Genomic DNA, 25,891 nt, shown 5'->3' on the forward strand with positions numbered 1-25,891 from the left:
TAATGTTCTTTCAAGTTCTTTTAGGTAATTTTTCCTTTTCATTTGAACACAGCTTCATTCAGAGTTGAGTATTTGTGGTTGAAGATGCAGATTAAAAAGAAAGAACAATAAAGAAAACAAGAGTTAATAAAGAATAGAGAAGTTAACAGACTGTGGGTTTTTAACTTACCACTAAAAACTTTAGAAAAGTATGGATGGAAAGAAAAACTAATTTAATAAGTTTTGAAGAATGCCAATGCTCAGGCTGCTAAACTCTCCCCAAGAGCAGAAAATACCACTCTTTTTTTTTTTTGCTTTATTAATAGTGACAGTCTTTAAGATCTGAAAAGGAAGAAGTTCTCCATGAAGCTTTTTTACAAAGCAAATTATACCAAGACATAAATATAAGAAATATGTTGTCTAAAAAGAAGAAGAAGGAGCAAGAGGATGGCACCATATGTTCACAATCTGTGAAGGATAATTTAAGCCTGTATTGCAGACCAGACAAACAAACAGGCTGTGTGTGTGTGTGTGTGTGTGTGTGTGTGTGTGTGTGTGTGTGTGTGTGTGTGTGTGTGTGTGTGTGTGTGTGTGTGTGTGTGTGTGTGTGTGTGTGTGTGTGTGTGTGTGTGTGTGTGTGTGTGTCCGGGTGTGTTTTCGTCTGTGTGTCTGAGAGTGAAGCTGCTACCAGCACAACAAGCAAAACTGTCAAACCCAACAAGCTTAACAATTACCTTGCCAGAGCCTTCAGCCCAATTAGCATATTTAAAGGAGTGTTCCACTTGAGCTCAAAGATAATTATGGTGAACTTAAAATAACTTTGTAAGATTAAACGTGCCAGAGTGTGGCCGTGTATGTGTGAGCACATGTGAGAGTGTGCCATTATACAAACTTACAGACAGATGAACCAATTAGCGCTGTTTAGTTGAAACCAAAACAAAAAGACAACATCACTTGTCAGTCTCTACGAACTCTGGACAGCATGTTGGCGCGTTTCAGAACATGCTCAACGTTAAATGGACACAAAATACGCAATTAAAAAGTATTTGCTGTCTCGACGCCATCTTCAAGTCTTGAAGTTCGGTTTAACCGGAAAAAGTGAATCAAGACTAAGATAAATGAAGGACATTTTGACAGTTTGGAATCAGCAAATAGCAATACTGATTTGAACAAGAACATTTGGACATCTGATTCATTAAAGTATCTGCATCTGTTTTGCAAATACATATTTGAAGCCAAAGAGTAACACGTAGACATTTTAATTCAGACTTTTTCCAGCGCCACAGTGACAAACGTTAGGGACTCATTTCTGAAGCGTATTTAAACGCTAAAGAATAAATAGTAGAGATGGTTTGATTTACGCAAACTGGAACAATGTTTATTATGGTGAAAAGATAAATATTGAGTAAAAAATGGGTCAATCATATAATTTCATATCAATATACTTGTCAATATATGTTGTGCAGTGGAAAAACGTGAGACAATCACTGAGGCAGCCAGTCCTGGGACAACGTCGAAAAACCTGTCTAGCGCTTGACATAAGGGAAGGTGGGGTGGTGGAGAAAAAAATGGGCATCTCTGCTCTTTACCTGAAGGGGGAGCAGTGCAGGGATACAAAAAAAAAAACACCTCAACAGAGAAGCACAAACACACACACAGACAAAACAACGTAGGCGGTGAGTTGCGGGAGCACATGAAGTAAGTAAGTAAGTAAATTAGATTTGTAGAGCACTTTTCCAGACCAGGTTCACAAAGCATTGAACAATCAAAATAATACTCAATAAAATATATACTTAAAAGGTCAAGATAATACTGAGAACAACACAGGAGTTCTAAAAAAACAAGGAAAAGCCTGCACACATAAGAATGTTTAAAGATTTTTCTTGAAGGAGTCAGTAGATCCATCAAGCGCAGAGGGAGAGGAAGATCGTTCCAAAGCTTAGGAGCAACAGCCTGGAAGGATTTCTCTCCTCTGGTCCTGAACCGAGTGCGAGGAACCATCAGAAGATTCTGATCCACAGACCTCAGAGCCTGAGCTGGGGTGTAAGGCTGAATCCGATCAGTGATGTAAAGAGGAGCCTGACCATGAATAGCTCTGAAAGTAAGAACCAGAATTTTAAATTGATCCTGAAAGAAACTGGAAGCCAGTGAAGAGTTTTAAGGATCGGAGAAATGTGAGTTCTTCTACTGGAACGGCTCTGAATTCTCGCTGCAGAGTTCTTTATCAAATGCAGGCGGTACAGCTCCTTCTTGCTAATGTGTCCATGAACTTGCTTGTTATTGTCCCAGTCTCTGCCTGCAGGTGGTAGGCAGCCTTAGGAGCTGGTCCAGAGAGGAATTCAGAGTCCCTGGGGGGCTTGAGGGGTGGTGGTTGTTGAGCATCAGGTGTCACATGTCTTCCATGCGATAACTCGACTCCAAGGCCAGACTGAGAGAGTTCAGATTGAGATATGACTTTGCTTGGGAACAGGCTGGAATTTTCCACAGACTTGAGTCTTTTTCAGTGGCCTCTCTATAAATCCAAATGGCCGAATTATGCTTCAAGCCGAGCGGACATTCTTTCCAAGATGGTACCTGATGAGCGGACGAGGTCATGAACCACAGCCAGCCAACCACTCTTGGCAAAACTAAATAAGACTCTTACCAAAGTCAGCGGGGAACAGGATTCTTCCTTCCAAGACCAATGACCCTTACCAAGAAAAATAAACGTATCTGTGAGCATTATATTGGCGACATTCAGAGATACTACAACCGGCGCGTGTCAATTGCATGTGTCAACACAGTTTGTGATGGATTGTGCATTTAGATGCTCTGCCTCACCTGCCTCCCCTGACCACACGTCCCTGGTTTGATGAAGCCTCATGATACAGTATCATTTTTTTGATGCTGTATCATGATATGGTGTCTTCATTTTAAAAGGCCACTACAAGGCAATCTTTGTATTATAATATTTGGCTCTAACTCAATGACACTTAATCAATTACAAACCTAGAGTGCCATCTAGTGGCCTTTCAAAATGATCATGATACAGTATCAAACAACTGATGCTGCATCATGATGCCTCATCAACCCATCACTAATAAATAGTATGATAACATTTATCAACTCAAAATATGTATTTGTATTCCTAGATTTAAATGTGTTTTTTTCTTTGGAATTTTTGAAAGAAAAGATAAAGAGTAGTGAATCGTGTTTGTCAGCATTGATAAGTTACTTGCTGTGATACACCCTTATATTAATATCATTACTTGTGGTAAAAATAATCGAGGAGACAAAATCTCCTGAAAATATTTACGTGTGATTCTCCAGCCTTAAACATAATAAAGCCTGAGATGGTGAAATCATTGGTTTATATAATAAAATAAACGTCAGTTTTTTCCAGGCAGAAACAGAAATTGAGGCGATTGGAAATGCTCTGTGTGACCACGGTGATGTCTCCAAGCTCGGGTGGTAATTGTCAGAGTTTGGCAGGGCAATCAGTTCCATGCCACTGACCGCTGCCACGTCTCAACATGTTCTATAGCATCTCTCGATACACACACAGACAAGTGCACAAACACACACACACACACTCAAGTGCCCGAACCCCACACCTGTTCACTGGCGTGAGACGGAAGGAAGAATCCTGTTCCCCACTGCCTTGGCTCAGAGGAACACAGGAACAAACTCCTACTCACTTTCACGCACGGATAAATGCACAATTCCAGTGTGAGTCGATGTATGTAGCAAATACGCTGAGATAAACATAAGGAAATCACCATTTGCTAAATGAGACATTTTAACTTAACACTGGTGTTTCTTGAGACTCAAAATCCACTCTGGTCCAAGCTTTGCCTTGGAGACTAGATATACTTTAAACATTAATAATGGACTGGAGCAGAATACAAGATACATGTTCACTTAAATCTTCTCCAATATATTTCATGCTAACATAACCTACCATTGTAGATGTACAAGAGAAGTCAGAAATCACTCACAATGTACCATGTTTGCAATCATTTGACAGTAAATAAAATATTTTTTAAAGGTTTGATCTTATCTATTTATTTTTTAATTTAAGTATGAAATTACCAGAAGTCCATTAGCGTTAAGTGACCTTTATGAAGTACCTCCTTTCAGCTAGACATGTCCATCTATACAAGTCCCTGGTTCACTTGCATCTACTTCATATCTACATGAACACAATGTTATGTATTTTATATGAGTATAATATAGTTTATATATATAATTATGTGGTCCTTTATTATTCTTGCTGTACTTAATTCCCCTGGGAAAAATCCTTCAGAGATCTCCTGATGTTTCTCCCCACATTTTTGCTGATGACACCCAGTTTTACTGCTCATTTGATCCAACTGAGCCCCAGAGGCTGAACAGCATAGTCAATTGTTTGCTAGAAATCAAACAATGGCTGAGGGAAAACACTTTGCAGCTAAATGTGGACAAAACTGAAACTCGGTTATTGCTCCTGATGATAAGGTTCCTGGGTTGAGTCAGTATTTGGGTGACTTAGGCCAGTCCGTCAAACTGAGCCTGAGAAACCTGGGTGTTGTATGACATGTCTCTAGTTCAACACTGAAGAAATCTGACCAGAAACTGTTTCCTTCAACTGAGAAAAATCTCTAAATTTAGGAAAATTGTGTCACAACATGATCTGGAGCTTGAAATTCATGCGTTTGTGTCTTCTTGTTTGGATTATTGTAACAGATTTTTTGGAGCGGTCTCGCCTGCAGTTAATACAAAACTCAGCAGCGAGAATATCGACCGATTCTAGTAGAAGAACTCATATTTTCCCGATCCTTAAATCTCTTCACTGGCTGCCAGTTATTTCAGGATCAATTTTAAAATTCTGGTTCTTACTTTCAGAGCTTTTAATGGTCAGGCTCCTCCTTACATCAGTGATCTGATCCAGACTTACACCCCAGCTCGGGCTCTTGGGTCTGTGGATCAGAATCTACTGATGGTTCCGCGCACAGGGTGATTTACAAATAACCTTTAGTTACTTACTTACTATTTTTTATTTTTTATTTCTACTGGTTTTGTTTTTAAATTACAATTGAAGACTTTTAAATTCGTAATTAAGCTTCCGTTAAGTATCATCAAAATACAATTTAAAATTAAAATAACATGGAGGCAGGATACAATTAAAACAAAAATAAAACATGAATAAATTTCATGACGAAAAAGAGTAGAAAAGAAATAATTAACAGAAAAGTTCTGAAAATCCAACTTTAGCAAAGAAACAATGTTTGGCAAGATTAAAATACACTTCGTCATTACCTACAAGAATTGTCATCACTCAAACTCGACAGGATTTTCAACAAGCATCTGATTTGCATTCTAGCAAAGTGTATTTGGGACGATTCAAAGCAAAAATATGTTAAACAATATGATAAAACATTTTAGAGAAAACTGTGCTTAATAATATCTTCCTCTTTTGCCAACTACTGCTGACAGTATTACCACGATACTGCTCTATGATGAAGTGCACTGATGACTATCTGCTGGCACGTTGAGAAACCTTGGAGGAACAAAGCAGCATCCACTTGGAGTTAGAAGGTGACAGCAGACATATGCACACATGTATGCATGCACCTAACAACCGAAGTAAATAGTAAATATAGTAAATAAGTAAGTAATTTGTATTTATATAGCGCTTTTCCAGACCAGGGTCACAAAGCGCTTAAAACAATATTCAATAAAGTTTATACTTAAAGCATCAGTTGTTCTATGTATCATGATATAGTGTCTGGATTTTGAAAGGCCACTAGATGGCGCACTCTGCATTATAATATTTGACTCTGCTCTAATAACTCCGTGAAACCTGGCGTCATTTTAAAACTGCATCATGATACAGCATTAACCAACTGATCGTGTATCATGATGCTTCTTGAATCCATCGCAAGTTATAACCAACTTCTTAATAACCCAACAAGAAGTGATTCCTTTTTTAATGTTTGCACTTCATTTTATTTTGCCATGGGTGACTTGTTATCTCAACAACTCAAATGTAAAGGTTAGGAATAAGAGGTTAAGAGGTTAAAGAGGACATGGTATGGCAACTTCTTTTCCCATCCTGAAGTTTTTTAAAAACATGTAAAAATGTAATTCTTTGTGTCTTTTTGTACCATTTGTTTATAATTACAATTGAGCGACACTATCTAATTGTTTTTATATTACATAAAAGACTTTTGATGGATTAGTATTTGATTTATTCTTTATAAATAACAATGATTCACTATTTGGAAGGAGACAAAATCCTTCAGTGTATTGTCAGGATGATTCCATAATTGAGTTTTAAAGAAGGAAGCGAGTTATTAAGATCACAGGGCTGTGTGCAGCATGGAAGCTCAGCAACAGTCAACACTGACACAGTTAGCGATGCGGTCGTGCTGCTTTCATCCTCATCATCGCTTTAGGATGAGTTCAAGTGGAGGTGTTAAACAACCTACGACCATCAGAAGGTAGCGGGTGGCGAGGCTCATGGTGGAGCTTCTGATTGGACAGGAGAGAATGGTGGGATGCCTTCTAACATAGATAAGAGACTTCTCCCTTCCACCCAGGACACTGCCAGCTCCAAACTTGCCTGCCAGGTTTGCATCTTCAAGCACTGTGACAGCAAACAGTCGCTGACTTCACCTGCCCACACCAGCAGCAGCTCACAGACCTCACAGCAGGAATTCAGAGTGGGAAGTCTCTCATCTTACTCCACAAAGCGAGGCTGAAAGACTAGAAATGAGCAAAGTACTCCGGATAATTCCAGATTAGGGAGGACGTTGAAAATGATCTGTTAGTTTTGGACGTGTTGCCAAAATCTGGAGGTGGCACAAGAGGCGGTCTTGACGCTTGCCAACTGTTCAATACTATCGATTACAGGACCTATATTCCTGTTGGATTGTTCCAGAGAAGATCACACATATTCAATCTCAAACCAGAACACACTTCACTCTGTGCTGCCACAACACAAGGTTCCGTAACAGCTGGCGAGGGAAGCTGGAATGTGTGAATAAATGATGTCCATGTGGTGAAAATAACAATCACTAATAATAGACAACTTGCGAAAAATGTGTCATATTATGATCACTTTTCCTATGGTCAATAAAAGTTAACAAACATTTAGAAATGAAGAATTACAAATTAAATAATTAAGAGGAACAATCTTTCTTAAGGTCTGAACACATTTTCATTTATGACAAGATCACATACATATGACAAGTGAAATACAAAAACTGTGCTGCCTTGAGATATTGATATTTCATGATATTTATGTATCGCATTATTTGGACGTCTGGATCACAAACAGTCTTATTATGTAGTTATTTAGTTTATTATTATATAATTCATTGTTTTAATGTGTTTGTGTCCTCTCCACAAAATTAGCGAGGACAAGTCTTAAAACCTAAATGAAAGGAAATGTTGCTCTTCTTTCAAGGTGTTAATATCTTTATTTGCACAGTACAGACACAAAGACAGTGATATAACAAGTAATATAATTGTTCAATAAAGATTGTCTGCTACTTAAGACACCATCTGTCAAGTGATCTTCTTCTCTGTCTACTTAGTTGCTGACATCTACTGACATAAGTGTATATCACTGTTTAAGTAAACAAGGTAAAAGAACAATGAAATAAATGATAAAATGCTGATAAGATGCTCTCAATCTATGATATTGACCTTCTCCCCACTTAAGGTCGGTGATTCTATGAGGATACGCATAATCATTAAACACTCATATCTCGAGGTACAAATAACTTGATACAAATAGCTTGAGATATTGATATCACGTGATTACAACCAAATGTATGTCATCTCCAAGGCTCCATAACTGACTAATTGCGAAATACTAAAAAAGTTTTTCCCTTTTTTCATAAAAAAGTTTTCTGCTGAGATGAATGAAGATAGACGCTTCTATTTTGAACTTCTGAATTAGATGTTTCTGGGCATGATTTCACTGTACATCATTTCCTTTCTTCTCGTCTTGTCGTGATCAAGTTCAGTTCTTTTTGACTGACGTTTGGAAAAATTGCTTGCTTACTAGTGATGGGTTTATGAGGCTACATTAGGCAGCTAATGCTGTATCATGAGTACAGTTGAAAGGCCACTAGATGGCACTCTCAGTTTAAAATGATGCCATGTTAAATAACATTAGTAGATCAGACACAAATATAATGCAGGGAGCGCCATCTAGAGGGCCTTTCAGAATTAAGCTACTGTATCATGAGGCCTCATCGACCGATCCCTACTGTTTAGGAATTGTTCGGAACCAAGTTGTGCATTAAATCCATGCATGTAATTGATTAGTCTAACAGCATGAACAAAAAAAAAAAAAAAAGGTTTGCGCATTTTCTACGTGTGAATGAATACACGGAGGATCAACATCCTAATACATTTTCATTACAGCTGCTGTGTGTCATTAAGCAACATGTTCATTGCGGGCACAGTGTGCGCTTTCAAGCAACTGGCTCTCATCATTAGCACAGCCATTAATCAATTATTCTGGAATGCTGACAAACACAGACGTGACTGATGCGAGCCGCGCTGATGACACGCCGCCTTCACCGCCTACCTCTCTCCAGCTCGGAATCAAACACGTCTCCACACCTTCACTTTTTCCCTCCCCAATCTCTAAAGTGTTGTTCTCCTCCGCTCTGTTCCGTTAAGCCTCTTTTGTTTGAAATAGGACAGCCATCCATGGAGAGACAGAAGGCCTAATTAGAGGACAGCTAAAAGACGGGGGAAAAAAATAGACAAGGACGGAAATCTGTAAAGGGCTGAGAAAGGGATGAGAAGGCGAGGAGAGACATAAATAATAAAAGATAATCCCGCATGTCCAGAGAAAAGAGGAGTTATCCCTCCTTTATCTAAACTTTCTATAAATATCTCAGTCTATTTTCTGATTTGGCTGGATACAGAGTTTAGACAGCAAAGGGAGAAAAAAAAAAAAAAAGCCGTGAGTAAAAAGGAGGGAGTGAAGCAGGAAGGGGTGTGGAGCTGCAAGATTGTTCCAAGTAAAAGGATGCCAGGCTGTGCATGTCAGCATTTCTATGCTGGCAGGAAAGCGGTGCCCGGCCCTCCTCCTGGGTGAGCTGATGAGGCAGGGAGCAGAGGGTGGGGGTCTCTCCACTGGAGGATGGAGGAGCGAAAGGATGGAAGGGTGGGAAACACAGAGGTCTAGTTACACGGACTCCGCTGGACTCCGTCCAAGGGGAGCATCTCAAGCAGATTCTGAACGTCGTCCTGGCACCACGGAGACGACCTGGCTGTCTCTCATCCACACACACCCAACACACACACACACTAGTGCTCGGCTTGTCCGTTCCCATTCCTACTTGGTTGACTCGGCCTGTCAGACTCGGGCTGTCGGAATATTTATCAGCAGGGAAAACAGCTTGTCCTCGTTGTTGCTGTCATGTATGCCAGAGGGGTGGGAGCGGCCGAGGGCAAGAGAGCAGCGCACACGCAGACAGGCAGACGTTCATCTGTGTTCATGCTACTTGTTGCCTGTAAACAGACGTGTAATGTATGAATGAAAGCTCCCGAGGGTGGGTCTGGCACCACTCAGGGTTCTTTTGACCTCAGATATTTATATCACATTTACCAAGTGGCCGCCAGTCAAACTCTCCCATCATATCGAATTCAAGCTCTGGACTCCCTGAAGTCAGTTTTTTTTTTACACATTTAAAACATTCATCAAATGAATTGATGGAAACAGGTGAACATTTTCCAAGATGTGAAACCTTTAAATGATAGATATTAAGACTCTTGTTCAAAACATACTGCACTTATATTTTCATCTGGCACTATTTCTGTCCCTCATTCATACTTTATTCATTGATATTTCACGGAACATAATATTTACATCACACTTCAATTATATTATTTGATTTATGTGTTATTGATGTGACAAGATGTGTGACATTATAAGTGCTTCATCATTTCTGTGTGTCATGTGAAAATGTGTATTTATAATGTGAACATTATGTGTGTCCTGTGAACATTTGTATTTATAATGTGAAAATGATGTGTGTCATGTGGACAGTGTGTGTGTCATGTGAACAGAATGTATGTCATGTGAACATTTGTAGTTATAATGTCAACAGTATGTGTGTTGTGTGGAAATTTGTAGTTATAAAGTCAAAATGATGTGTGTTATGTGAATATTGTGTGTGCCATGTGAACATAATGTGTGTCATGTGAACATTGTGTGTGTCATGTGAACATTTGTAGTTATAATGTCAACATTATGTGTGTCATGTGAACATTTGTAGTTATAATGTCAACATTATGTGTGTCATGTGAACATTGTGTTTGTCATGTGAACAGTTGTCGTTATAATGATGAAAAGCGCTATATAAATAAATATTACTTACTTACTTACTTACATTATGTGTGTCGTGTGGACATTGTGTGTGTCATCTGAACATTTGTAGTTCTAAGTTAGAACATTATGTGTGTCATGTGAACATTTGTAGTTATAATGTCAACATTATGTGTGTCATGTGAACATTTGTAGTTATAAAGTCAACATTATGTGTGTCATGTGAACATTGTGTGTGTCATCTGAACATTTGTAGTTATAATGTCAACATTATGTGTGTCATGTGAACATTGTGTGTGTCATCTGAACATTTGTAGTTCTAAGTTCGAACATTATGTGTGTCATGTGAACATTTGTAGTTATAATGTCAACGTTATGTGTCATGTGAACATTTTTAGTTATAAGTTTGAACATTATGTGTTTCATGTGGACATTTGTAGTTATAATGTCAACATTATGTGTGTCATGTGAACATTGTGTGTGTCATCTGAACATTTGTAGTTATAATGTCAACATCATGTGTGTCATGTGAACATTTGTAGTTATAATGTCAACATTATGTGTGTCATGTGACCATTTGTAGTTATAATGTCAACATCATGTGTGTCATGTGAACATTTGTAGTTATAAGTTTGAACATTATGGTTGTCATGGGGACCGTATGTGTGTTGTGTGCTCCTTTATATCCATTATGTGTCATTTATCCTGGATGGATGGATGGATGGAACACTTTGTGTGTCCTTTGATATCTATATATCATATGACCATTATGTGTTCATGTGATTATTGATATTTATAATGTGAATATTCTGTGTTTCATTTTGGTTGGTAAAAAGTTTAACTTTTTCCCCCTATGGACAACAATTTAGATTAACCAGGAGTTCCCGAGTAAACCCACGCAAGAATGGAAAGAACATACAATCTTGACACAGAGAGGACACTAGTTGCCTCAAGCTCAATCATCTTACCTTGAAGTGGTGGTGCTTACCGCTATCACTCAGCCATTGTGTTTTTATTTTATTTTTCAAATGTTAAATTAAAGTTCTAAAAACTTTTCAAGTTTTTTCAAAAAAGCTTTTCAAGTTTTTTCAAAAAAGCTTTTCAGTCTTGGTACATCAGCACACACGAATAAGACTGGGATTTCTGTAGCATGTTTGAACATAGTGACTTTTTAATGGCTTAATTGAAACGTTGATATGAGATGTGGCCGGTCGTGAGGCTGATTGCCATTCGTAAGGGAATCTGGAAACAAAGGCTGTAGCACATACTCAGAGCAGAGAGCAAAGCTAACGGGAGGTTGACGGAATTCAGCGCTTGTTAGTGGAACCAAACCTGACGGCAGACGGACCAGACTTGGTCGACCTGTCTTGCGTTTTTTCTTTCAAGCTACCAAAAGCCAGAAGCACGCAGCTCCCCATCTATACTTCTCAGTGCAGAACCACAGGTTCCTGCTTTGTTTTGACTGTGCACAATAAAAAATTAATTGTCCTATTTTTTGCCTATGAGTCTGTCTCATCTTCTGCTGCAGTACAGTCCCACCCTCCGGCTCTCACTGATGTTCTGCTTGCTTTCGGCAACATGTGAAAAACAAAAGAGACAGACCAGTTTGTGTCTATGAAAATGATATTGCCTGGCCAAATTTTGCAAGTATTTTCTGACAGCCGCTCAGAAGTGTGTTCAAAGTTTGTGGTAAAAGGTTAGAGACCGACTGAAGCCGCTACAGATGTTAGGTCACGCACATCTTAGAAAGACTTGAAATGTCATTTGGCTGTCCTGAAGCAGGCTTAGAGGAAAAGTGTTAGATAAGAAAACACAAGAGACCTCTGGACGAGCTAATGACGGTAGTAAAGGGGGCAACACACCAACAACCCTCAGGGATATGGTGACTCTGCATTTGATTAGGAATAGTAAACTCAAATGCGGTTTTATCAAATAAGATTGATTGTAATTAACAGCTCCCAAAAGAAAAAAGTTAACTTCTTTTCATTCATTGTTCTGAGAATATGACCAAAGGATTTTGTCATAGACCATTCGCTTTTAAGATCTTTCATATCATTGTCAACCCTTTATGAAACTGACCTGTTTGAACTGAAGATAACCAATGAAGCCTTATCATTGAAAAATAATAGTATTTTACACCAAATAGATCATCAACATTTTTATCGGCGAGTTATACCTGAACAATGCACATTACAGTATATGGATATTATGGATGGGAATTTGTCCGTGTCATGCAATTTGATTCGATTCAATCTGATTGGTTCTGCATTCAAATGATTCTCTCGTTTAGAAAACAGTTTAATGTCTTTGACTTAATGGAAAATTAACATATTATTATTTTAGTTTGAGATGAATAGGAATGGCTAATGTATGAGTTTTATCCAATAATGGTGCCAAAATGGTACATTTGAAATTGTGCTGCTGCTTAAACTTGGCTTGATGTTACTAAGATATTGAATAATAGTAAGTGTCAGTCTTATACAACTAAGATATGGTCTATTAGTTTAATTTAGGGGGCTTAATTTGGTCATTCATAACAATAATAATATTACTGTATGCAAGTGTGAAGGTTTCAATTATTCTAAAGAAAGTCACAGGAGCATTTTTTTATACTGATGACAACTAACATGGTAACTTTAAATGGAGAGATATTGTTTACTTGCTAGCTGTAGAGGGAGTTGTGAGCTTTTTATTTTCTTTTGCAACGTCGACGTGTCACATATCTTTGGCCTGGCGTGGGGGTTTCACAATCCATTTGTAGGGGAAATATTGAAATATTGAACTATGTTCAAAGCATACGTCTTAGATGAACAACGTGAAGATAACTACATGAATTAAATGTGTTTTCATTCCTGGTTTGAATAAATATTAAAACTGTGGGCGTATTCAGTGGAAAGTTTCAAAGTAGATTACATGGCGTACATCAAGTATGACTAAAATCGCATCACGAAAGTACCAAAAAAAATAGCTAATGTGTTGATTTAAGTGTGTCTTAAATGGATCGTGGACTCTATTGTACGGATCAGTATGTGTTTGTTTGTACAAAACTCTATTGACATTTACATTAGAAAATGTGCTTAAGGCCACTGAAAAACACTTTTTTTCTGGAGATAAATCTTGTTTACCATAACCACACACATTGTGCTGTGATTGGTCATAGTTGTATTGCATTGTATAAACAAAGCAGGGGCAGGATTACAGCTGGTTGGAGGAGGAGTGAAGACCATTATTATGCCATGATGGACTCCGCTTTTGTAACCTCTCATTTGTTGAGATTTCAGACAGAGGAGAAATGTATAAAGTAATCATTTCAAAGCATGATGAGGGACGTAATGCATCTTGGAGAGGAAGACTCAACATTTGAAACATGCGAGTGAGTCAGGAGAGTTGGGCTTTCACATTAGTTGCCTTTACTTACAGTAATGAGGTGTATTTGTACACACGAAAGCAACTCTTGGGCTACTCTGTGTAGTGTGAGCATGTGTTATTCTACTACTGCCACCTGCTGTCTGAGCTCATTGTTATCACTGGTGATCACTGGTGGAAACAACGACTTGACCGAGGACTGGGCTCTCTTGACAGGTGTGTTGTTAGGTGTGGGCTAAACTAAAAAAGCTTATTCAAGAAGCTTAAATAAATTATTAAATGCATTTCATTTCACAAAAAGGTAATTTTTGCAAAGGATATACAAATATTTGGCGAATTACGGAGTCAAAATGATATCGCCTTGACTGCTAATTGCCGTAGATACTGAGTAGGCACAAAGTTAAGTTAAATCCCCCGGCCTCCACACGTCTAAAGCCGTAACAATATTTGCCTATTTTGGTTGATTGCCTTTCATGTGAGCTTCCAGTCACTGCATGGTGCCTTGTCTGCCTGCAGCTCGCCGGCTTCAAAAGCTGAGCTGACCTCATTTCCCCGTCCTCCCGCTGAGCCCAGCCCGCTGCAGATGGTCAGGCACGGGGAGCTGATCGTCACGCTCACAACAACACATCTTTGTTCCATTCACCTCAGCTCTTTGACGGCCAGTTAGGCAGGCGCTGTGTGTTTATGTGCGAAACAGATTCTCATGGTGTCACGATTCTGTTGCCACAACAAACTCAGGTGGAGAAAGCGAGAGAAATTTAAAAAAAGAAAAAAAGACAATACTTTGTTTCTTTGAAAACAAAGGCAAAACGTCTTTGAAATGACACTGGAACTTCAAAGCGTGTCCCACTGCTCATCAGTATGTCTGGCCCGTTCACCTCCAGCCTGTCACCAAACCCAGATTGACTGGTTAATTAGACAAACGTGCACTCACACGCTGCAGTATTCACACAGGGTTGTACCAGTCAATCTTGTCATGTTGAGAGATTGAGGTTTTGATTTAAAGGTCGCGAACACGTGGATACACACATATGGGCCGTCACATAAATAACTCCACCATCAGGTCAGAAGAGTCACACTGTTGATCACACTCCACTGTTACTTCTGTGGGTTTTTTTCAGAGCATTAAAACCAAAAAAATACATACATACATGCCAAGTATGATAATCAGAAAATATATGAATATCAAACAGCTTCATCTAAATCATGTCATCTCAATAGAGTGAGCCAAACTGTCCATGAAGCTGTAAGGTTTGCTCCAAGGCTGCTTGAGATATTAACTTTTTGTTAATGTATGGACAGATCACTTGTATGGAGGTTGAAATATATGAACACTGGACTGAACATGTCTGAATCAGCATGATGTCAATCACAACAAGTAGTCAAACATTGTGAGATCAAATGCAGAATGTCCTTAAAGGGCAACTGTTGACTTGAGTCTTAAACCTCTATTGTACTCATCAGTATGTCTCTGTTTGCACAAAACTCTCTTTTCATTGAAATATTTACATTATAAAACGTGCTTAAGACCCGCCCACTGAAAACACTTAACCATTAACGTTTGTCACCGCAAGTCATCAATCCCGGAAGTCTCCACCTCCAAGGGAACCGTTGTATAATCAAAGCAGGGCATGATTACAGCTGGCTGGAGGAGGAGCGAAGCCATTTATTACGTCATAATGGACTCCGCTCTCATAACCTCTCATTCACCGAGATTTCAGCCACGGGACAAATGTACAACTTCAAAACATGGTCATGATAAGGGACTTACTGCATATTGGATTTGGAAGACTTCAACATTAGAAATATGAGAGTATGTCAGATGAGTTGGAGTTTGATATTAGTTGCCCTTTAAACACAAAAATACTAACAGGATTTCACACAGCTGGATACCAAGAACATCTCGTTTGTTTTGCCCCTCTAGGTTATATATTTATGACACCAGAGTCTGGCTGAAGATGAACAGACTGTATGGATCAGGACAAATGCCGCCACGTTCCAATACATCTTTTTTCAATTGAAGCGGCGTCTGTGCTCAGCCAGTGCGGATATGAAACACTTCCAGACTGTCAGGGGCAATGAACGTGCACATGCACTGACTCCCCGGGCATGCCTCTTTCTCCCAGGGCCTCGACTCTCTCCTCCTGAAAAGTGTTGCTATAATGTTCATTCGATGACTCTATCAAACAAGCTGCATGGCTGAAAAGGCATCACTCATTGGATTTGGTTCTTTAAAACTACAGGGATCATTTAACAGTTTGATGGAGGATAAAGAAGCTGCGGATGAACATTTTCAAAGTGGAATTGAAGTCTGTTAAGACTTTGTGTCTTGCTGTGTGCGTTTTGTAATGCAGTGGATAAATTGTCCTTTGAGAACTATAACAATTTAGGCATACTAGGTCCAAGAGAAGACAAGCGGAACATTGTTGTGTCGGCTGAGGATAGCGACTGTTAACAACAGATTTACGATTGTTTGACCTCGCTTCGACTCTCGACATAAACAAAAACAGCAAACGAATGTTTACAAGACACTTAAGACATCAACAATAAGTGGTTGTAAAACATCAGTATTGGAGATACCGCTAAAGAGCTTCTTGATTGCTCTACGACACGCTTTTAAAAGCTTCTAAACAATGTATTTAATTGTAGTGAAGGACAAAATGCACATTTCAATGTAATTTTATGAATTCACTTTGTTCTTTTAACTTTCGCACTAGGTCCAGGCCAAGGTTCTTTTGGCTCACCTGTATTGTGAACACAAGATAAACCCTCTTTGTAGTGATGGGTTGATGAGGCCTCAGCATCAGTTGTTTCTTGCTGTATCATAAGGCAGTGTCTTACATTTTAAAGGCCACTAGATGGAACTCTCTGTTTAATAATATTTGGCTCTGATCTACTAAAGAACATTCACTACTTCTTTGGCACAGCCTTTAGCCCATAATAAATTATAATGCCCTTAAAGATTTACTTTATATTATTTTTTAAAGTAAAGTGAGATTTCTTATATAATCATTTTCAATCCCCTAATGCTTATTTTTCCAGTAACACATAGACACTGTCTCTTTAACTCTCGTGTTATGTCTGGGTCAAGTGACCAAATGGCCATATAGCAAATGTATATAGGTCAAGGTGAACGACCTCCCTGGCTTCCATTAATACATATGCAGGGTATTAATGGTCACCTCGACCCAGAAGCAACACAAGGGTTAAGACAGCTGATGACACTTAAAGGTCTCAAGCAGGCATGTATCTGTACAATTTGATTGGATTTTTCGTCACTTTTTGGGGAGTAGAAATAGACTGTTTAGTGTGACTGTGACAGGTACTGTTATTCATTTATTTGTTTCTCAACTGTAATTTAAAGGGAAGGAAATTTTAAGGGTAATGATTTAAATACCAGATTAGCAAGTCATTAACACTTACACCTGAAGGCATTGTGAGGTGAAATTTACCACCCCATAACGCTCTGTGTCTTCTTGCATAATTAGAATTTTAATTCTGGTTGGCCTCTAAATGATTTAATACTCGTGTATTTTATTATTCAACTTTAACTAAAGGGCGCAAGTTGATGACTGTCTGACAGATAGAAGGTTGCTGGTTCAGATCCAGCTTTATCCTTTCTGTGAGAAGTGTATATGTTATATGGTTGCGTCGGTTTACTCCAGGGTTTCCTCCGACAGTCCATAAACAGGTTGATTGAGATATTGTCAGTTAGTGTGTATAGAAGGTTGTGTGTCTCTGTGATATGCTGAGTAGATAGGATTATTAATTTAATTTAGAAAAAAAAAGTACCTGTTGTTTTTAAAAGTTTGACAAATATTCGTGTGAAACTCCCCGGTATGCAAATAAAGAAGGTGCCCATATCTGAGAAATCTCTGGGGAGTAAATAAACTCAGGTGTTTCAACATGCTGCTGCAAAAGTCAGCATCTGTCTCGACTGTGTTTGCACATGTTCAAACAAGGAGTGAGGTAGAGGCCATGAGTACGTCTGGCTGGTGGCAAAACATATTGACCACATCAACATAATTCGTCCTGAGAGATCCGATCTGCCTCCGTACTTCAGCAGCAACAGCTACAGGCTTCACTGCACACGGACCGAACAAACAGGTGGGAGAGATACAGAGTGAACTCATCTAACACGAGGAGGAAGCAGAGAAATTCTCCCTCTCCTGCTTCTTAACGTGATCACGGGTGAACTTGATTCAGAAAACACAGCCTGTGGCTGGAAGAAAAGGTGGTGAGCGGGCGACAGGGTAGAGCCCAGCGGAGGGAGGGAGGCGGAGTGGAGGACTGCCAGTTCTGTAGAAACAATTAATGTTGGAGGAATGACCAGACCCAGGGTTCATTAACTTGAGGTGGCTGTTTTCCCAAAGTCCCAAGAAAGCCAAGTGCTCCCACAAACCAGATGCCTACGAGGAGCAGAGCCAGAGGCTTCAAACTCACCGGCTCCTAGGACAGTTGTTATGAAGATGTTGTGTAAATAAAAGAAGAGAAATAGCTGCAAAGAAACACCTTATTCTGAACATGATGTGTTCTCGGATATTATTAATCACATGAATTAAGGATCACAATCATATCAACTCATTTCACATTGATTTTATATTAAGTTACTGATGATGTTGTTGTGGATCCAGAGGTGCATGATGATACTTGTACCAGTACCTATCTGGTCGTCATGAGGTCATTTTAAAATATCCAGTGTTCCCTCTTTACCACTATATCGCGGTTCATTGTATTTAGCTTTAGGAGGTTTATAGCGGGGAATACTGAAGATCTCCTGACGCAGCTCCTCATCAAGGCGGTACGGAAGTATATCAGTGCCATCAGTACCTTTAATGGTTCTTTTTTATATATGTTTGACTTCAATGATGTGTATATTGAGAGATTCAATGAGATTTTTTAAATAATTGAATAAAAAATGTATATATATATTTAAAAATATTAATCAAATTGTTGGAATGACATTGCCTCCACACAATAGGACCAAGCTACTTGATCTAACTTTCATACTAATCATGTGACATGCAGATAATGACATGACGACGTAGAAGCACTGGACCCTCAATAAATCCCTGCAGAATCCAAAGCAGTGCAATGGTGCTTCTATTTTTACTATGTATGTGTGAAAAAAATTGCATTTATTCATCATTTTGAAAATGTTTTTGTATTCACTTATTAACAAAAAAAAGATTTAAACCAATTACCTGAAGGAGATCTCCAAAGGGATTAATCTGTCTATATATCAATTATTGAATTAAATTATTCAATAAATCAAATTCAAACTTTCAATATATTCAATTATTCCAAAAACTATTGGAATGCTTAAAATATTACATTACTCCACAGCAAAATACTCATCATAGAAGTTTTATGGCAGTCTTAAATGGTAAGTAAAACAGTTGTTTTATAATGTTGCTAATTTGGGGATTTTCACATAGTGCCGGTGGTCCTGGAAGCTAATACCCATTGTATATATATACACACATAAAACATATATATATATATATATATATATATGTTTTACCTACACTTTTTCTGAGATTACTGATTATTGTGATTTTTCTTTTTCACTACCATTAGTTTTGTAATCAATATTTCATACATTTTTGTTTATATACTGTATTATTTATTTGTCTTTTTTTGTTATTATCATTTTATTTCAATTTAATTTCACTCTATGTTTGGGAAAATAATACTGTATAAAAACTATGCCCATGATTCAAGGCAGTTGGCATTCTGCCTAATGTAAGTGGCCACTCAGCAAAGAGGAGTAATCGATAATGGCCCGTCCCACTGCCCTGTAATAACGACCAGATCTCAGGTAAACAATAATAAATAAGTTTACAAAGGTTTGAAATCCATTGTTTGTGTCTGTGTTAATAAAAAGCATTGTAGAGAGAATTGGGGCAGAGTGGTTTTCAACAGGTGAGAAACCCTCCCTGCCAGTGTGCGTACGTATTTGTGAATGGCCCGGCGGCTGACTCCAGCACAGAATGTCATGAATATTAAGCCGAGTGGAGAGGGGAGGTGCCGTTCAAGGCTGGTGATTAATGTTGACACAGTAAGTAGGGGCCAGCCTGTTGACATCCATTACTGCTCTCAGCTTAACGAGTCCGGGGCCACGGAGACACCCACATCAACCAGGCTGGCAACACACACACACACACACAACCTCAGCTCAGCACTGGATGCTCAGGAATCATTTTCACATGCCCTGATTTAGAATCACAGTTCAGAGCCACAGCAGGTTGCTTCCTAAGTGGAGGGAACGTTTAGTCCGGGAACTTTGCCTCACACTCATTCACCTGATTTCTTTCATTCATTTACCTGACAGGAGCAACAAAAACTTTCTTTTTCTTTGAACTCAACTTTGCTGCAGTGACTTTTAAGGAAACTTTCTGAAACTTGTCGCCTTCCTAAAGTTTATATCACAGCTCAAGCACCTCCACAGTATCAAGTTTAGTCCATTCAAATTATTTTCAATTTGATATATAAAGTACATTCTTAAAATTAACATGATCAACAATTATTGACAGTCAATTTAAGATAGAAAGCATATTCTTGTAACAAGATCATTTTACTCTCTGGACTTAGCAACAATATTGTACGTTTATTGAAGAGTATATTTTTTCTATACTTAAATTGAAATAGTACATTTGTAGTTCACTTTTGACAAACTATACTTCAAAGTAATATGATATAAGTAAGTAAGTAATGATTATTTTTAAAGCACCTTTTTGTAGACAAGGGTCACAAAGCGCTTTAACAAACAAAAAAACAATACACAGTCAAAATTATTTACTACTTATACATACTTGTAATTATACTCAAGTATACTTCATGAAATGTACTTAAATATAAAAATACATACTTTACTACTTATACTAATATACTACTTTTTTCTTTGGGCAACTGTATTATCGTGATGTCTCGGAAGTAATCCGCAAAGGATTATTGAAGTGGATAAAGGGTGGTGACTTTTTGTGTTCAGGAACTGCTAGAGTTTAGGTTTAAATCAAATAGTATGTGTCCTCATTTGCAATGCATGCATGTTTCTTAAAGACATACACACAGTTACAGCGAAACATTGACTTGTATTGTTTATTGATAGATTTCTAGTCTTTTCATAAGTGTTTGGTAATATCACCATTTGGATACATGACCGTGTTCTTATCTTGGCTTTCAAGCTGAATTCATCTATTGTGTCAGAGGTAGTTTGTGTACGCGAGAGTATATAAATAATATAAGTATATACCCAGTACATTGTTATTCTAGAGAATAGTATACATTGAGTATACTTCTAAACTAGAATATAGACCGATATACCAAGTACGGTGGTACTATAGCTATGAGTTTACTTGACAGTATACTTTTCTAAACTAAAAATGTTCCCATTGAGTCCAAAGAAGTATCAAATTAGTATATTTCTTGAACACTACAAGTACATTACCTTTGTGTTTATACTAATACATAATACCTTTTACTAAGGTTCCACTTCAGTAGAAAAAACTAAGCCAAAAATTCTGTGTAATTTTTATCTCCTTTAACAACTTGAGGTCATTTAATTATGTCGTCATTATGAGAAAAGATTGTTATGTTATATTTATTTATTTATTTACTTATTTGTCAGGAACAATGCAGTCAACCTATTTACAATCCAAGTTTGCAGTTGATGCGATGCATAAAGAATGTATCTTGCTTGTGCTAGTTTTCAGTTCCTGTCCCTGGTTGGGCCTTTTTACAATATTTAAAAATACACAGTAAAAGTATATCGTAAAAAACGAAAAAACAAACAACAAACTCTTAGGCTATTACTTCCTGTGTGTATTTGTTAAGTGGTGAGCAACGACGTGTATGGAGTAGAAGGGTGTGGGTTCAAATCCCAGTGAGGAAACTTTAGAAAAGTATGATTTGCAGGTTGAAGTGTATGGTCTGTGGTCTGGACTGACAGAACTGACAATAACTTCCTGAGGCATCTTTTGTACTCACTATTCATCCGTATGGTTTGTGACTGAAATGTATCTAACTATTTAAATGTAGATTTGGGGCTGCCTTTACTTCAAACTCACAACTCATCTTTTGCTTTTTCATCAGCAACTTTTACAGAGACACTATTTGACACTCGCACACACTTCATCCCCGTCCATACCTCCTCTCACTCTGTGCCCAGCGTGGGGCCCAATAGGTCTTTGATTGCTCTAAGTATATCTGTTCTCTCTTTTTCTCATTCAGCCTTCAGCTTCTCAGTGTCACCTCCGAAAGAGAGAATGTGCTCGAAAATGACAATCGCTGACAACTGCGGAGTCCCTGAGCTGCAGGAGCCAAGGCAGACGTTCCTCTCAAACAATTACAATGCTCCGTGACAGCCCGGGCTCCGCTTTCTACTTCTTGTTTCACCACACCACCCTCTCATTATCACAAACCCTATCTGGCCTTTGATGGAGGCCCGCTGATAGAAGCAAATCCTGACGCAACCCCGGCCACCACCAACCTTCCCGAGTCTCAATCTGCGGCTCAGGAGCCGACGGCTTTAAAAAGCAAATCTGCAGTCACTTCAAAGGGCCCTTCAGTGCTTCTTTGGAAAAGAGCTATAGCTGTGTTAAAAGTGAGGCAAATGTGACGAGAAGTCAATTACCTGCTGCCGAGCGATAATAGAGATGATTGTGGAAGTGTGAGCGGGGTCGAGCCGTCTAGAGGGATACACCGTTTGGGTAGCCGGATGCTTTATCCTTGTCTGTTCGCGCCGCGACCTGAAGGAGAAGGAAGGAGAGAGTTTATTTTTTTTTTAACACAGAAGAGGACTTTGGAGGGTAATTGCTCGGATCAGTGTAACATCATCAGCATATGTGCAGCTTAAACAACAGCACCTGACATTTTGCCAAAAGGTCAATCTCGATTTCTACTGTACACAGTTTTTAAGAGTTTGAATGACAACAATAGATATATGAGGTATTTATAACTTCACCCAAGGTCACCTTAGAAACAATTAATTCAAACAATAGAACCATTTTTTTCCAAACTGTTTTTCTGAAGTATTTTAGTTATTTTGACAAATATTTTGTCCTTTTTACTCAAATTGAACACATTGTTGGAGCTACAATGAATGTTTTAAAATGAAAGGACAAGCACACATATTATCACTACAACAGAAAAATCTGTATCTATCTGTATCATAATCTCAGTTCTGAAAAGACAATTTATTTTAGGTCCATGCCAATCACAATTTTCATGTTGTTTTCACACGATATACAATGATATCAGTCGATGAAAACTATATATCTCAGCAGATGAAAACATCTGTGGTATAGTCATATTTGTCTTTTTTGGATACCTCACTGTACGCATTACTGTAAAACATTTTATTTATCTCTCTTTTTTTCTACTGAATCTTCTGCAGAAGGCATTTCTTTTTACTTGAATGCTTTAAAAAAGGTTTGGGCTTTTGATTTTCCCAACCAAAAAATGTAATGTTAAAACTGTAGATGCGTATTTTTCATGAAAATAAATATAAAACGTACAATTCAATGCAGTTTTTGTTAAATCAGAAATTGAAACTTGCCGTACTTTGAAGATTTTGAGTCAGCTTACCAGTATATTGGTAAAGGTAGTGTCTGAGAAAAATGTGTATTGTTTTGAAAACAACAGTTAGTATATATTGTATAAAAGGTATTTTTTAGAATTAAATGATCCATTTACCAATTGTTTTAACAGTTTTGTAGGTTTTAAAGTGTTTCTTCTGTTTTATGTCTTGCTCTTAAATCTTTTTGATGATAGTTGCATCTGTAGGTAATTTAAGATTAAGACAAACTTCCAACAGCAAGAGTAATTATAGCAAAGGATAAGATTAAACACTTTGTCCCGTCAATAAGATCAGTCTGTACCATTGATCAGGGGTTGACCCCCTCCTTACCCTCCTCTAACATGCCAGCAGCTCTCGCCAGCAATTGAGCCCAGTTGGACAGGAAGTTCAATATTTGTCTTCCATCGTGTTCTATTGAACTGTGTGTTGCGATTATTTCCTGCCGAGTCAATGGCTCTGACACAGACCAAGGTGAGACAGACCTGGGTTTGTCCTGCCGGTGAAGAAACGCTGATTAACCGGAGTCTCCGGAACATGGTGCACCTTGTTGAGAAGATTCCTGACATTAGCATCAACTTCAGAGCGAAATGTGTGACGCTCACGTCTGATTGCAGAACGAAGCATGGACATGTCTTTGTTCACTGGAAATCAGTAGACGGAGACAGAGTTTAAGTATTTTTACTCAACGTTTCCTCCTACTTCCTCTAAATTATCACACGTTTGTATTTGGGAAAGCATCCACCCCCTCCTGGACCTCAGTACGGAAATCAAAAAAAATCTAAGATTGAATGTATAATTATAATAATGCCAAAATTTAAAATATAAAAAAAGATTAATTTTAATATACATTTTATTGAGAGAATCTTAATAGTTTTTTACTTAGTTTTGCATACAAAAAGAACTAAAATTAAAAATCCGTACATCACTCTGCATTTATAGAGTCAGATGTAGTCAGATTACTGGACTGCCGTAGAATGTCTTCACTATTGTTATAATTTAAGCAAACATTTGTGTATTTTCAATTTTTTTCTGGCAAATGGCAAGTTTTTTTAGGGGTGTAGAAAAAAATGTATTGCCTCAAATTGATAAAATTTATGCTTTATACGTTTGAATCTAATAAAAACTATACATATATTATAGTTTGTTATCTTATATATTAGCTAGTAATTGTGCATTTTTGTATTTTATCTAAATAGCTATTTCAAGAGCTATTTGGTTAAGAACTTATTACACATATATTTCTATTTACACGATATATGGTCAATTTTGTGAGCTTGTGCGTGAATTGTATTCTTCACATGAAATCCTCGCGTAAAGCTGGTGACTATTTGCGCTTGATGGAGTCTACTGACTCCTTTAAGAAACATCTTAAGACGTTTCTATTTGTTCAGGCTTTTCCTTGAATTTCTCGAACTCCTGTGTTGTTCTCAGTATTATCTTGATCTTTAAAGTATGTACCTTTTTGAGTATTGTTTTGATTGTTTAAGCGCTTTGTGACCCTGGTCTCGAAAAGCGCTATAAAAATAAATATTACTTACTTACTTACTTACTATAGATTGACTGTGGGTCTAAATAAGTTCATGAACTGGCCCCTACATTGTGGGATTTTAAGAACTATCGACTCACATTTAAAGATGTTCCACTTCCTCTTGACTCTAGTTCAGTTTTAGACATCAAATATATAGTGGTGTAAATGTTGCAGTTGCATTTTCCCAATTGTCCTTTTCTGAACAAATAGGTAAATAAATAAAAAAGGACTTTTTTGATACATTGGTGTTTGTTTGCCCTTGAACTCTTTGAAGGTCACTCTGCTGTACGAAGGAAAACAAACAGACGGGCTCTTGGTTCTGAAGAACAACACTTGTCTTTGAAGTGGGTTTGAGTTTTCGCGAAAGATGTTCACTGAAGCCTTTGTGAGACCAAAAGGAATCCCACCTACTCAAAAGGATAAAGGGAACGTTTCCATTCAAACAACTAAATAAAGTGAAAATCCAAATCTCTACCTCCAAATTATTCCTGCCAAAGCATATTTTAAACTCTGTGCTTTAGAGGGATTTAGTCCCTAAACCCTTGCTATCTGCAGCCGGATGCTGCGAACCTTCATAAACCTCAAGTCAGATTTGGGACCCAAATATTCTCCTTTTCCTCCTTGACTGTGGTCTGATAGTATCGATTGGCCATTTGGAACTAGAGACTCCAAAGAGACGGGCATAATTACAAGGAGATAAGGCAATCTAGTGCAATTAACCACTCCTCCCATGGCAGCTCTGGCCACAGACCATCTCTCATCCTAAGCAGGAAATAAATTACCTTGGCCGGGCAGCCGCCATCGTGGCCACTGAAATATAGGAACAATTAAAGAGGAATTAATTCTAATTCATGCAGCCCCTATCACTAAAGGGACATATTTTTACCACCGTATTAAAGAGCTATTACACAAAATTAATTGTAAACCACAGTTTCTTTGATCCTCGTAATAAATCACTGGCTCTTTCATAAAGAGCTCGGGAAAAGATAAGTGTAACGTGGTTGTCAGACATTTTCTAAGGTTGGAGGGTCCTTCGGCAAAGCGCTTTGTGAGGAAGGTTATTCATTAGAATAAATAAATCTTGTCATGGAATTTAGTGTGTGGCCAAGTCTGAGGAGTGGAG

The 25,891-nt window shown here is 38.1% G+C and overlaps 1 protein-coding gene across 2 annotated transcripts in view; it reads right to left on the minus strand.

The window, feature by feature from the left end:
• The window catches only part of rbfox3a (RNA binding fox-1 homolog 3a), a 458,688-nt gene that overhangs the window by 379,748 nt on the left and 53,049 nt on the right, over positions 1-25,891 (minus strand). For both annotated transcript variants that reach the window (XM_087794610.1, XM_087794608.1), the window contains exon 2: positions 22,296-22,410. The gene's annotated coding sequence lies outside the window, so the exon portion shown is untranslated. The remainder of the gene's footprint in view (positions 1-22,295; positions 22,411-25,891) is intronic.

The sequence above is a fragment of the Callionymus lyra genome, chromosome 6 (assembly GCF_982586985.1).
Source record: "Callionymus lyra chromosome 6, fCalLyr1.hap1.1, whole genome shotgun sequence".
NCBI classification, from domain to species: domain Eukaryota; kingdom Metazoa; phylum Chordata; class Actinopteri; order Syngnathiformes; family Callionymidae; genus Callionymus; species Callionymus lyra.